The sequence below is a fragment of the Haliotis cracherodii genome, unplaced genomic scaffold (assembly GCF_022045235.1).
Source record: "Haliotis cracherodii isolate W230 unplaced genomic scaffold, xgHalCrac1.p SCAF_11, whole genome shotgun sequence".
NCBI lineage: Eukaryota > Metazoa > Mollusca > Gastropoda > Lepetellida > Haliotidae > Haliotis > Haliotis cracherodii.
In genome coordinates, this window is record NW_027266266.1 from 17,740,860 (window position 1) to 17,755,411 (window position 14,552).

General features: G+C 39.8%; 1 pseudogene; it reads right to left on the reverse strand.

Moving 5' to 3' along the window:
- Positions 1-1,333: 1,333 nt before the first annotated feature.
- On the reverse strand, positions 1,334-5,495 carry LOC139455491 (macrophage migration inhibitory factor-like; annotated as a pseudogene).
- Between the last annotated feature and the right edge of the window lie 9,057 nt (positions 5,496-14,552).

The window sequence follows — 14,552 nt, forward strand, 5'->3', positions numbered from 1 at the left end:
GCATACCCAGGGAACCAGGCTGTTATACTCCTGCCCAGTGATGGACATCGATTCGTCCCTTGTCTGACGTTATTAATATCGAACAAGTAATGAAAGCAATCGCCATTTCCATATGAGGCCGACTTGCTTCCTTGGAAATTTAACGCAAACAATAAAAACATTTTAAAAATGAACAGCAAAAGGCACTTTCAACACTTTATCGGTGTGTTTTAAGAATTGGCTTTCACTTTGTGGGAGTGCCCTTGAGTATGAACCTTCATTGGGTGAGGGCCAAACTGTGAACTTCGGAGCCTGCGACGACATTCATACACTTTTTTATATTTTTATATTCCTACTCTGGACCACGAAACACGTATTCCAATAAGTAAGCGTGACTTCATGTTTATACTGACACAAACAAACAGCTGTATCCGGAAACCGATAGTTCCGCGATTTAAATTGTTCTTCAGTCAACTCATTTGTTGTTTGCTAAGATTAACAAGTACGATTTAAATAATATCGTCATGAGAAAATGTCTACCCCTACCACAGTCACTGTCATAATACATTTCGTTCAACTGAAAGACGACAAAATGGCCGACACGATCATCGTGACGCGGTGAGATTTCCGAAGTTGTCAATGTTTGTTTGTTTGTTGTTTAACGCCATACTCAGCAATATTCCAGCTATATAACGTCGGTCTGTAAATAATCGAGTCTGGACCAGACAATCCAGTGATTTACATCATGAGCATCGATCCACGCAATTGGGACCGATGACATGCATCAACCAAGTCAGCGAGCCTGACCACCCGATCCCGTTAGTCGCCTTTTACGACAAGCATAGTCGCTTTTTACGGCAAGCATGGGTTGTTGAAGACGTATTCTACCCCGAACCTCCACGGGTCGAGGTTGTCAATGTATCAGTCCCGATTAGGTGTCAGTCATCCTTGATAATCTTCAAGATAATTCAAAAGTGATTATAAGGATGTGTCAAAAAGTCACTGAAGTAAATTTAAAGATTGCTGTAGAATATTGATTACTGTTGCTGTCAGTCAGTGCATGGATCGAATCGTCGATAGTGATAGTGTCACTTGTGATCGGTTAACAATCCAAATTTGCCCTGGGTGCACACCGACATCTCAAGAAGACTATACAAAGATATATAGACTCCCTGCAGTTGTATTCATAATTTCGCTGCTCTAACGTTTTGTACCGCTAAAATAAATGTAGAAATAACGCATGAATACAATGTCTGAGTGTACCCATCCATATATTTTTTTACAGTGCCAAATGAAGCCAAAGTAATACGTCTTCACCACTGATACTATGGATCATCATTAGTTTATTGGAAGTTTTTTTAGTTAATATTTTGCCCAGACAATTCATTTATTTCCACAAGACCGCAAACTTGGTCCCTCATACCCAACGTCAAGTGGCTTCAGGTTGGTGAATTTGATGTAGTTTGTGAAAATAAAGAAAACCAGAAATAAGAATTCTGCTCAACTGTGGTTCTGTGTGTGGCAACTGATCACTCAAATACTGGCCGAGATCACAGGATGTAATCATGTGTTGTGATGTAGATATCTCAGTAAATGTCTATGTTGTATCAATACAACTTTATGAATATCAATACGCAATGAATAATTCACTCTCACAGTGAGTCAGTGAGTGAGCATGGTTTTACGCAGCTTTTAGCAATATTCCAGCAATATCACGGTGGGTGACACAAGAAATTTGGCTTCACACATTGTACCCATGTGGGGAATCAAACCCGGGTTTTCGGCGTGACGAGCGAACACTTTAACCATTAGGCTACCCAACCGCCCATTACTGCAACAAAAATGTTTATATACCTATAGATTACCATGGCTAAGATGGACAATGAGGTTGCCGAAAAGTCAATGGACTCTACGACAAGGCTTCACATTCACTTCCTCTCATGATAGAATATTTCATGGTACCTCATAAGCAGTGGCCTCGTGTTCCCTTGATTTACATCAAGCATAAAGTACAGCGATTTATTCTGCCTCAACACCAACTGTATTTTATGGACAGATTGTTGAAATACTTCAGCAATTCAAAACAGAACCAAGTATAATTTCTAACCTTTTAGGGTCAATACCAAGCTTTGTTGCAGGAATTCTGAATTTTCTTTGGACATCTGAATGTTTTCCTCATTCCCCGTGTGTCCGATACTCAGCAGCTCGGAGTTGGCACATGGATCAGTCGTACCCCCGTGGCTCATCATCTGATCTGGATGAATCCTCACCGTCACATACTGAAATATAGCAAAATATTTGGGTGGATGAATTATTAAGTTGAGTGAAAGCTATTTGAATGATTGAGTAAATGATTGGGTAAGCTGAGTAAATGATTGAGTAAGATGAGTTAACGATGAAACATGTAGAGTGAATGATTGAGGGAATCATTTAGTAAGTCGCGCAAGTGAGTAGTTGAGGAAGTTGATTTAATGATTGAGTGAATGAATAGGCTAAGTGAAGGATTCAGCTGAGAGAATGATTGAGTAAGTTTTCGGAATCATTTTGATAAAATGAATGATTAAGTTGGGTGAATGATTGAGTTTAGTGAATGATTGAGTTTAACTGCCAAAAATACACTCATTTGAAACTTGGGATGAACCATTTACATGGAGAGCGACAGTGTGTTTTTTTTACCTTAAATTTCATATCAATGATTTTAATGGCTACTGGTCATCTTTCACAGTAAAGAAAGGTTTGTGGTGTCCAGGAATCCCCCAGGGTACACCACAGCTACACAAAATACGCACAATATCACCATTACCTAGTCAGTTTTGACTTCTTCAAATGTGTACAAATATGCATGAAAACACCAATAGTGACTAATGGCCAATGTAGCCATTTCAGTTGGTACTCCTGTGTGTCTTACAAAATTTTTCTACTGAAGGAATAAACGCATCATGTACACATGAACAGATCCCACTCAAAAGTCACCTGAAACTGATTCCGAAGTATAATTATTGTTGAAAGAGGTCTATATGTACTCATTGGTTCCTTAATACCCAACCGACTGGCCCCAAAGAAGTAAAATATGTTTAATATGTTCCATAGGGAATTTTCAGTACCCAGTGTGAATGATAACGTGAGTAAATATGGTAATACCATATTTCCTCCATAAGACGTCGAGGCCCAGCGTTTATAATTTCAATTTCCGACTAATGGTTTTCTCAGACCTATCTTTGACACCGCAGCTTAAAGGTTCTCTAAATCTCGAGGCCCAGCATTTAATGGGGATCCGGCATTTATTGTTTTCAGATACCTCGTACACTGGCGATTAATCGAGGAAATACAGTAACATACATCCAACCAGGGCCTACTTGCACAAAACGATCTTAGCGCTAAGACTATTGTAAGCCATGCTAAAGTATGGGAGTTACGATGATCTTAGCGCTCAGATCGCTTTGTGCAAGTGGGCCCAGGTCATTGAACACAGCCTTGGTATAAGAGGTCACTATTAATAGTGTTACACCTCGCAACGGAGATGTCATCGTGACATCATACACAAAACCTTGCATCACAACGTTGTGACTTGATAATTACACTATCTGTGTAACATTAACATCATTAAACTGGGTCAACAGTTTTAAAATAGGTCGCCGTAATTTCTTATTCAGTTCTAGGATTAAACATCAGACAAAATACAACCAGTTTTGAAGGGTTAACACACTTCTCAGCAAAACAAAATATGGTCTCAAAATTTTCAAAACATATTTACATTTCCACTGACCTCGAAATGTAAATATCACATAGTCAAGTCTGACGGTAAAACTCAACACTATTCTTGCACAATGCAAATACGCTTGCCCTAAATATTACTAGGCACCCCCTTTCCCAAATCACGCTGTCTACATTATGGGCAACCACAGCTGTGAATTTGTCCCTCACTGCAATAATACAGTTTCTATGACAGCACTATTTACACAGTTTGTTACATCCAGGTTTTACTCTTTATACTTCAAGGACAGTTTTACTTTCTTCATATGTCTTCAGGACTACTTCCTTACGGTATAACATATTGGGATTACAGTGTGAACTACCAAAACTACAATCGCAGTCGGTCCTCAACGCAATAGATGGTACAATGTGCAAGTCAGTCCTCAATATATTTTGATCCCCAATAGCCTATGCTGGGTCGTAGGAGGTGATTTCGTGGATCGTGTGGTCAGGCTCGGTCACGTAGTTGATTGTGTTATCATACCCTGTGAGATTATGATCATAATATCAATCTTTAAATGCCGGGTCCAAACTTAATTGTTTCTTTACGGCATTAAACGGCATTCACACACAATCATCCAAAAGAAGCTTCATGTTGGTGCTTTTGGTAAGTGGAATTGTGTGGATTTGATGCTCATGATGTCAATCACTGGATTGAAAGCATTATTATTATTTTCATGATACATGTATTTTTTTTCTCTTTTCTGCTTCAATTTTAAATGATATCATCAATACTAATACTGTCAAATGATACAATAAAGGTCACATCAGTTTTTAGCAATCACTGCACAGGCAGAGACAGACACATCTACAGACATATACACACAGACAGAGGTGAGGTGAGGTAAAATGGGGTTTAACGTCGCGTCCAAGATTATTGCACTTATATAGCGACGTGCATGCACGTTTGTGTGTGTCTGCTTGTACTAGTCCTGACCGATGCCGATTTATAGTGCTAACCCACTGAGATACCAAGCCGCAGTTTAACGTGTATACCCCACTCAGACACGGTGTACTGACCAGTCCTTGTTTTAGCCCCATAATGCCGAGCGCCAGACAGGGTAACAACAAGTACCATCTTTTATCGTCTTTTGGTATTATTCAGCCGGTGATCGAACCCCGGATCTTGCGCTCCCCGGGCAGACGCTCTACCTTATAGAGGCGGTTGTGAATATATGAGGTATTTTTAATGGCCAAAATGTCTTTTTTAATGTCAAAATTAATTTCTAAAAATATGTTTCCCTCCATCAGTTTGATAATACATTGTAATATTCTATTGGTTTTGTTTATACAATACTACCATACTACCACTACTAGTCACAACACATAATGCGGTTTGGAAAAAAAAAATTCTTCTGCTTGTTAACTTGAACTTACACTTTCTGGTTCCCGAATGGCTTTGGCGATGACATTTGAGGTTTCCAACAAAAAAACCCTTTGGGATGGCACTTGCTGGCAGATTCGTGAACAGAAGAAAAACAGGCATGGCTTTAATGACTCCGACACTCAAGCTTTTCTGCTACCACACACTGCTGTCATCGCTTGATAAATCGAGAGCTCAGTTGTGGAACTTCTGAAGCGCGTTCACACTCTTGGGCAGTGATGACTTAGCATTACACCACTGCCACAAGGGCAATTTGCATATCACGTGACCGAAGCTGAAGCTTTTTTGCTGACAAACACCGCTGTGCTCGCTTTTTTAAATGGAGAGCTTCTTTGTCGAGCTTCTGTCGTTCTGATGTGCGTTGTTGTGACAGGTTCAAGCTACCCTGCACTTTAATCCGCGAGAATGCGCTCACACAATATTAACATGAGTTGGCACATTATGCGAATCTGGATGCAGTACCTGTTCGTATGTGTACAATCCTGATCGGATTCGGTTTCAGAACAGGTTTTGTTTGTTGTTTTGCTTGTCATTTGTGTTAACTGAACATGGGGCGAGGCTCCCTGACTTTGTAGAGTCCATATCTGGTCACAATGTCTTATGACGGATAAAATAAAACTCACTCCACCACTCGTGGTGTGTCTAGACTTGAGATGTTTCTTTCTTTATGTGATATTTTTATCAGCTTTTATTATCAAATAGAAGTTGTCAGAAATATTGTTTCAATAGAGTGATTAGGATTATGATACTGGGTGACTGGGTGACTCTGTGACTCTGTGACTCGGTTACTCGGTGACTCGGTGACTCAGTGACTTCGTGACTCGGTGACTCGGTGACATCTGTGCCTCGGTGACTCTGTTACTCGGTGACACTTTGACTCTGTTACTCGGTGACTCTGTGACTCTGTTATTCGGTGACTCTGTGACTAAGTGACTCAGTGACTTGGTGACTCTGTGACTCGGTGACATCTGTGCCTCGGTGACTCTGTTACTCGGTGACTCGGTGACTCGGTGACTTTGTTACTCGGTGACTCTCTGACTTGGTGACTCGGTGACTCTGTTACTCGGTGACTCTTTGACTCGGTGACTCTGTTACTCGGTGACTCTGTGACTCGGTGACTCTGTTACTCGGTGACTCGGTGACTCGGTGACTCTGTGACTCTGTTACTCTGTTACTCTGTGACACTGTGACTCTGTGACTCGGTGTCTCTGTGACTCTGTGACTCGGTGACTCTGTACCTCGGTGTCTCTGTGACTCTGTTACTCTGTTACTCGGTGACTCTGTTACTCAGTGACTCTCTGACTTGGTGACTCGGTGACTCGGTGACTCTCTTACTCGGTGACTGGGTGACTCTGTGACTCTGTTACTCGGTGACTCGGTGACTCTGTGACTCTGTGAATCTGTTACTCTGTGACTCTGTGACTCTGTGACTCTGTGCCTCGGTGTCTCTGTGACTCTGTTACTCGTTGACTCTGTGACTCTGTTACTCTGTTACTCTGTTACTCTGTGACTCTGTTACTCTGTTACTCTGTGACTCTGTGACTCTGTGACTCTGTGCCTCGGTGTCTCTGTGACTCTGTGACTCTGTTACTCTGTGACTCTGTTACTCGTTGACTCTGTGACTCTGTTACTCGGTGACTCTGTTACTCTGTGACTCGGTGACTCGGTGACTCGGTGACTCTGTTACTCGGTGACTCTGTTACTCTGTGACTCGGTGACTCTGTTACTCGTTGACTCTGTGACTCTGTTACTCGGTGACTCTTTGACTCTGTGACTCTGTTACTCGGTGACTCTGTTACTCTGTGACTCTGTGGCTCTGTGACTCTGTGCCTCGGTGTCTCTGTGACTCTGTGACTCTGTTACTCTGTGACTCGTTGACTCTGTGACTCTGTTACTCGGTGACTCTGTTACTCTGTGACTCGGTGACTCGGTGACTCGGTGACTCTGTTACTCGGTGACTCTGTTACTCTGTGACTCGGTGACTCTGTGACTCGTGACTCGGTGACTCTGTTACTCTTTGACTCTTTGACTCTGTGACTCAGTGACTCTGTGACTCGGTCGATTGTGTGTTATCGTATCCCAATTGTGTGGATTACCCATATAAGTCACTGGATTAAAAGCATAATTATTCTTTTCATTATACATGTATTTATTGTTTTTATCTATTTTCTAATTCAATTTACATGATATCATTAATAGTAATACTGTCAAATGGTGCAATAATGCAATATTAGTTACATCAATTTATAGCAATCACTGCACAGGCAGAGACAGACACATCTAAAGACAGAGAGAAAGACACTTGAACAGACACACACACACACTCACACACACATGCACACACGCACGCACACACGCACACAAACGCATGCGCGATTCTTTTGATGTCAGTGTATTCCGTATGGTGGGTCTGGCCTTACAATTAGTTCCCAGGTTCAAATCCCACTTAGGCAAAATTATTTGACTTTAACTACAAGTATATCATTTTTTGTATTCTAGCAACACCATTGTGCATTGGACTTGATTCATAATCTTAATCACACTATTGAAACACTATTTCTGATCGCTTTTATTTGATAAGTGAAAGCTAATAAAAAATATCATAGAAACATAAACACCAGGATATGCCATGAGTGGCGGAGTGAGTCAGCACCATTGTATCTGTATCATAAGACATTGGGACAAGGTATGAACCAGGTATGAACCGGTTACATGTATGAACCGGGTATGCAAATTCATGGAGCCTAACCCCAATCACAGATTACACGAATGACAAGCAAAACAACAAACACGGCATGACTATACTGACTATACAAACTTTTCTGCTGACACAGACCACTGTCCTCGTGGAGAGCTTCGCTGTCGAAATTCTGAAGCGCGCTCACACACCCGCGCAATGATGACTTAGCATTACACAACTGCCACAACTTTAAGCCTTTCGGTGCGCTTACATTTTGTTTACATATCACCCCACGGGAATGCGCTTACACCAGATTAACATGTGTTGGCATTTTATGCGAATCTGCATGAAGTACTTGACTTGAAACTTTGACTGAACAGAAAACTATTGTCTAACACATAAGATAAATTCATAATGACCTGGGCAGGCTGGGCTTAGAAAAGGATTTAGAACATCTGATAATGTGTATGTTATCAATGCTTTGATTTAAAAATACTTATTTTCACACAAAGAAGATTCTATTGTGCGTTCATCAGCGTTCTTTTCAGTGTGTAGGACAAATATATTTTACAAACTCTGGAGGTAATGTTAACGGGAAAATATTTAGAATACTTAAAAATATGTATTAAAATAATATGAAAATGTTAAATCTTGTATATTTGTTAATGGTGGCTATACAGATTTCTTCCATTGCCAGTCAGGTGTACGACAAGGATGTGAGTTGTCTCCCTTTCTGTTTTTATTCTTTGTAAATGATATTGTTGATTTTCTTAATTCAGACGGGCAACGTAATATCCAATTAGGAATGATTTAACTTTTTATTCTAATGTTTGCAGATGATATGATCTTTATTCGATAGTACAGTCGTGGGGTTGCAAAGACGTCTCGACAAAATGAAGATTTATTGTCATAAATGGGAATTGCCTATTAATATAAGCAAAAGTCAAGTTATTGTCTTTAGGCCTTGTGGTCGTCTTCGAAGACGTGGAAAGTTTTGGTTTGGCACTGACATTATAGAGATTGTTCCTACTTATAAATATTTAGGTGTTCATCTTTTATCATCCTGTAGTTGGTACCTTACACAGAAGACACTAGCACTACAAGCGATGAAATATCTTCTCGCTTTAAAATCAGGCTCAAAGGATTTTATGAAACTTCCTTATAATGTACTTTTACAGATATTTGATGTCAAAATACTACCTGTTCTTCTCTACTGCTCAGAGCTATGGGGCTTTCATCCGTCTCAGGATGTCATCAATGTACATGATAGATTCTGTAAGAATAGTTTACAATATGGGATATTTGTCGCCAATATAGTTGCTCGTGGTGAGCTTGGATGCTACTCACTTAAAGTCAATCAGCATGTTCGTCAAATTGTCAAATATTGGCTCCGACTTGTATCTTAAAAGACTAATATAATCCTTAGAAATGCTTATTCATATCAAAACAATCTGGCAGAAAAAGTAATAAATTGCTGGGCACTAAAAGTAAAACAACTTTTTCATAATTATTCATATGGTTTTGGCAATGTTTTGGATAGCCAAGGAGTAAATCATATTTGTTTTATTGCTAACTTTAAAATAATATGTATTGATATAGATAACCAACAGTGGTCTAGCAGTTTAAGAACTTACTCAAAACTTTCTTTTTATTCTTGTATTAAGCAATATAATGTATTTGAAAATTATCGAGATTGTATTTCGGTAAGTGCCTATCGTATTGATTTGAGTAAATGGAGATGTCATACTTTACTCATTGAAAATGGAAGAAAGTACAATATACCTAGAGCTATGAGACAATGTCCATTTTGTGTAAGACCTGAAGTGGAATCTGAAAATCATTTTTGTTTACAATGTCCATATTATGATAGTTTGAGACGTAATGTTCTACCTTATTATTTTGATAAATTTGTTACACTCTGTACATCTAAAACCCCATTCATAATTAATGCTTTAGCTTAATTCATATTTCTTGCTTTATAACTATATAACTTTCTCATTGGCGCTGTAATTGTCTAATTCTGATATCATGTATTGTATAATGGGCCGGTGGCACCTTTACTGAAATAAAGCTCTCTCTCTATAGGCATCCGAATGATTATGATGTTGAAAAGTGCCATATCAAATCGGCCTTGACCTTGTTCTGTGCTGAGTCCTAAGCTTGGGTGAAGTCGGCTGGTGAAAGAGAAGGCTTTCCGTTTGCTGCTCAGGGCCAGTCACTTCCCACTTTAAACCTTCAATGTGGGATTTTGTATCAAAATGTAAATACGAAATGAAGAATATGCAATGAATTTAATGAGACTGTCCAACACAGTCATTGTCAGTGGATGCCCAGCCTTGCCACAAACACAGTATCTTCATGCCATGACGGTGTAGCTCGATCATTTTATTACCGTCTTCGCTTGTGGTTTTGACACAAAGGTCCATTCATGGTACGACCCAGAATATGTAGAAGAAATGATAAATGCAACTATCTTTGGAATAGCGCGTGTACTGCCTCAGACATATCCAGGCCAACAAACCTGATCTTTTCCTTTTCGATAGATCCAATTGAATCATTCTTATGATTGAATTTTCCGTCCCTTTTGATACTAATGTGATTGACAAGATTCAGGAAAAGCATGGTAAATATGCGGACCTCGCGTTCGAAATGCTAGCTTCCATCCCAAGTGACAAGTTGTCCGACTCCCCATTGTTCTCGGTGCCTTGGGTTTGGTACCTCCTAATCTGTTGATAGATGTCATCACACCCCAACAGTGTGTATCGATGCTTGTGTGTCATCGCATCCCAACAGTGTGTATCGATGCTTGTGTGTCATCGCATCCCAACAGTGTGTATCGATGCTTGTGTGTCATCGCATCCCAACAGTGTGTATCGATGCTTGTGTGTCATCGCATCCCAACAGTGTGTATCAATGCTTGTGTGTCATTGCACCCAAACAGTGTGTATCAATGCTTGTGTGTCTTTGCATCCCAACAGTGTGTATCAATGCTTGTGTGTCATCGCATCCCAAAAGCGTGTATCATCGCACCCGGTGCTTGTGTGCCATCTTGTACCAAGAGTGTGTATCAGTGTTTGTGCTGTCAATCACTGATGTGTGTTTGTCGTTTGACGACACACTCAGCAGTAGTCCAGTTACATGACAGCGAATCAAGTCTGGACCAGACAATCTTGTGATTGATATTGTGAGCAGCGAACCCCTCATGGTCGGGGTACGTTGTCACGCCATCAACCAAGTCACTGAGTCTGACCTCTGGTCCATTAAGTCACCTCCTACAACCAGCATAGGTTGTTGGGGACCTATTCTAACCCCGGAATCCCCATGGGATCAATCACTGGCTGACATATAGCGCTGATCATATTTACGGGCGTTGTACAGCTGGAATAATACTGACTACAGGGTAAAACAACATTCACTCACATAGTTGAGTGAATGACTGACTAAGTTGAGTGAATGACTGACTAAGTTGAGTGAATGACTGACTAAGTTGAGTGAATGACGGAGTAAGTTGAGTGAATGACTGACTAAGTTGAGTGAATGACTGACTAAGTTGAGCGTGAATGACTGACTAAGTTGAGTGAATGACTGACTAAGTTGAGTGAATGACTGACTAAGTTGAGTGAATGACGGAGTAAGGTGAGTGAATGACGGAGTAAGGTGAGTGAATGACGGAGTAAGGTGAGTGAATGACGGAGTAAGGTGAGTGAATGACTAAGTTGAGTGAATGACTGAGTAAGGTGAGTGAATGACGGCATAAGTTGTGTGAATGACTGAGTGAGGTGAGTGAATGACTGACTAAGTTGAACGAATGACTGAGTAAGGTGAGTGAATGACGGAGTAAGGTGAGTGAATGACTGAGTGAGGTGAGTGAATGACTGAATGAGGTGAGTGAATGACGGAGTAAGGTGAGTGAATGACGGAGTAAGGTGAGTGAATGACTAAGTTGAGTGAATGACGGAGTGAGGTGAGTGAATGACTGAGTAAGTTGTTAACGATTGAATAAGTACAGTACATGTTCATGAAAAACCCAATAGTGGACGAATATTGTGCCTAAATTAGCCAATGCAGCATTTTAAGTTTGTATTTCCGTATTTCTTTACAGATCGTTTCTGCAGATCGAATAAAGGCATCATGCATACAAAAGTAACCTGAAACAGCATCCAAAGCAGAATTATTGTTTAAAAAGGTCTACCCGTACTCATTGGTTCAAAGAAGTACAATATGTTGAATACCCAAAGAGAACTGTCAATACCCAATATGAATGATAATGTGAGTGAATACCCAATGGCCCTAAACATGTATCTGCAGCACAAGTACATATTGGAAGTTTTATGGTAGTGGTGCATTTCCTCCATTAAACGCCATTACGTTTACTTAGTTCAGACATTCTTTAACCCCGGCGTTTAATCGAGGCCCTGCGTTTATAATTTCATCTAATTATTTCCTCAGACCCATCTTCGTAGTTTAAACGTTTTCTAAAATGCTTCTATAGTTGACATACTATGCGTTGATAATTCCATGCATAAAAACTACCCGGTGGCGTTAAATCGAAACCTGGCGTTTATTGTTACAAGATACTCCGTACCCCAACGTTTTGTCAAGGACTGTGTTTAATCGAGGAATTACGGTAACCTGCATCCATCCAGGCTGTTGAACAAACTCGTGTTATGAGAGGCCATTACTTACTTCCAACATATTTGAGACTTACTTACTTTACTTCCAACATATTTGAGACTTACTTACTTTACTTCCAACATATTTGAGACTTACTTACTTTACTTCCAACATATTTGAGACTTACTTACTTTACTTCCAACATATTTGAGACTTACTTACTTTACTTCCAACATATTTGAGACTTACTTACTTTACTTCCAACATATTTGAGACTTACTTACTTTACTTCCAACATATTTGAGACTTACTTACTTTACTTCCAACATATTTGAGACTTACTTACTTTACTTCCAACATATTTGAGACTTACTTTACTTCCAACATATTTGAGACTTACTTTACTTCCAACATATTTGAGACTTACTTTACTTCCAACATATTTGAGACTTACTTTACTTCCAACATATTTGAGACTTACTTTACTTCCAACATATTTGAGACTTACTTTACTTAACTTTACTTAACTTTACTTAACTTTACTTCCAACATATTTGAGACTAACTTTACTTAACTTTACTTAACTTTACTTAACTTTACTTAACTTTACTTACTTACTTACTTACTTACTTACTTACTTACTTACTTACTTACTTACTTACTTATAGATCTTGATAGACCCCAGCTATCTGGTACATGTCACATCTATTGTTAAAGCTATTTGACGAAAGGGAAACGCCAGTTCAACATCAAATGCAATCTGCAATTATGAATAGGAATGATGTCACACTGAAAATAGATATAAGCGGTGATGGACCAGCAACGGTAACACATATAAACTGGTTGAGAGCGTGAAATAGGGTCACACAGCCAGTCGTCTGTCAACTGTGTAAACAAATGCTTCTGAATAACGCAGCGGCCTACTTATCATTCCATGAGCTCCTCATTTTGAATAAAGGAAACATTCCAGTATTTCCACGAGGTCATACACATACACAGGTAGGGTTTTGTGAATGAATGTAACCGAGTCCCGCTCAATAGTTATGAATGGCTCGGCAGTAGGTAAATACAAAAGCTCTGCTCACATCGTCACATCGTTTAAGTCTCATTTCACATGCAACCATGCCGGCTGATGGTTTGAAAGTTTATTTGTATGATATTTATTTTAATTCAAAACACCCAGCCTCCTCTGGTCCCAACCAGCTGTATCACGTTGTGAAAAGGGATGCGAAATTTGATATCAGTTACATCACGTTAAGAAGTGGATGCCTATTCACTGCAATGACCTTTACATTACAGATTCAAACGAAAATGGGTCGTGTCTTCAGGCTTACTTAATCGATGGGACATTGATTTGGCTGATGTCTCCAATATAGCTTCAGAAAATGAAGGAATCAGATACCTACTCACAGCTATCAACGTGTTAACAAGGTATATGTGGGTCGAACCGTTGAGAAATAAAAAGACCTGAATCATTCAGGCCTTGGAGAAGATGTTCTCTCAGGCAACACTGCCTAAGACTATAAGATCGGATAAAGAGGTAGAATATAATAATAATCATGTGGAAGCCTTTCTAGAAAGTAACGAAATAACCTATTATGCGACACAGAATGAAACTAAAGCTTCCTTTGCTGAACGAGTGATCAGATCATTGGAAACAACTATGTACAGGTATTTTACTTACAAACAGAGCTATTTTTATGAGGATATGTTACAAGACTTGGTGAATGATTATAATCATAGACCTCACAGATCATTAAATGAACGTTCGCCTAAGGACATAAACAAGACTAATGAAGCTTTAGTATTGAAAGAACAATACATTGATTCTCTGGGAAAAAAAACATTTAAAACATCGCACCCCGAGTCGGAGTATCAGTGCATGTGTGTCATCACTCACCAAAAGTGTGCATCAGTGCGTGTGTGTCATCACTCACCAAAAGTGTGTATCGGTGCTTGTGTGTCTTCGCACTCAACAGTGTGTATCAGTGCTTGTGTGTCATCACTCCCCAAAAGTGTGTATCGGTGCTTGTGTGTCTTCGCACTCAACAGTGTGTATCGGTGCTTGTGTGTCATCGCACTCAACAGTGTGTATTGGTGCTTGTGTGTCATTGCACTCAACAGTGTGTATCGGTGCTTGTG